This window comes from Corvus brachyrhynchos, unplaced genomic scaffold (genome assembly GCF_000691975.1).
Source record: "Corvus brachyrhynchos isolate BGI_N302 unplaced genomic scaffold, ASM69197v1 scaffold87, whole genome shotgun sequence".
Taxonomy (NCBI): Eukaryota; Metazoa; Chordata; class Aves; order Passeriformes; family Corvidae; genus Corvus; species Corvus brachyrhynchos.
The window spans coordinates 5854770-5856262 of record NW_008239767.1 but is presented as its reverse complement, the minus strand read 5'-3'; positions in this window follow the sequence as shown (position 1 = coordinate 5856262).

The following is a 1493-nucleotide window of genomic DNA, read 5'->3' as shown; positions in this document are numbered from 1 at the left end:
GCCTACGGCATAATACCACCTTGGAGAATGTCCAATCGCCCTCTATTGTCTGAAGACAGATGCGCAATTCACCAGATGGACCATGTGTTTGCTTTAGCACAGATCAGTATTGAACTGCTCATTTTCTGAAATAAGCCTCTGAAATCCAAAAAGAATGGGAAACATAATGAATGAGTTCTAAGAGAAATAAACAATGTCAAATCCTCTGAGCCTATGGTTTTACTTCATGACAGACATTGTCTTAAGTCCACTTCCTCTTAAAGGAACCCAGAATGTTCTTATTGGCTGGTAAAAAGCCAGTCAGCAGCGAGTTATGAGGTCAGTAACAATAAAATCAGTAAGACTTACTCTAATAGGAATTTTTCTTTCCCAAGACTTTGAAAATTATATTGCCTTACAGCAATTACTACAGGGAGGAAAACGAGATGTTGCCTCTGTCAGCTTCCTTAGTGAGACAAGGCGAGTTCACACTTCACCGCCTGATAACGAATAGCTCTCCATCAAACACAGGCTCACTTTCTCTTCAGGGGTGTTGGACTCTGCTACTTTTCATAAGGAAAAAGAAAAGCAAGTAAAAAGTGTTAAATGTTTCAAAAAACCCAAAGATGTTTTAATTGGAATAAAAACAGCTTCATGGTAGGGTGCCTGCCTTTTCTTTAGGCATTTTAGTGCATGTAAAACAAGTTTCCTTCCTAACCACAGACAGTAAGACCTAAGGCCAACTCAAGGGTCTAATGACAGCCCAACACTGTATTTTAGAAGTGGAAATGCTTTACCATGGTGTTTTACTTAATCTCTAAGGGTCCCCACTTGAGGAATCAGAAAAATAGCCAAAGGAAACACAGTGGGACTGCTTTAATAAAAACATGAACATAACCTCCAAAACCTTTTCTTTCTTTCCCACATTTACCTCTTTTTGTTAAACCTGATGGAAAACATTTGGTTGAGCCCCTAAGCCTCCTTCTGCTCACACAGCTAAAACTGCAAAGCCTCCTGAGCAGCCCTTCAAGTCTTGTAAGCCCCCAGCATCCCAGCATCATCAGAGTGGTTCAACCTCAGGACTCTACCCAGTGAAAACCACCTGCCTGATCCAGCTGCTGAGCAAATGTCATCATTCCTAGGTCATTGCAGCTTCTTTTTCATTTCCTCAGATGCTTGGCTACAGTTATCACATTTGTCCTCAGATAAAACAGGGAGCAACCTGCTGTTGCCAAAAGGAGAATTTCTCCTTCCTCCTTTCTGCAGGCACATTCACTCCGTAACACAGTCCTGTCTTCTCAATTTCAGCAGTCCTGGTGCACTATGAACTCTTCCCCTCTCCATTTTTTTTTCTTTTTTTCTTTTTTTTAATGCTTTTTCTAAGCCCTCTTTGGCTATTCAATGTGCTGAAGCAAGTGAAAACTGATAGCAGGGGTGGAACAGGGAATGCAAGAGCAAAACTACCCTTTCTGCAATCTGGAAGCTGCTGGAGCAGCACAGTTATCTTGTCAAAT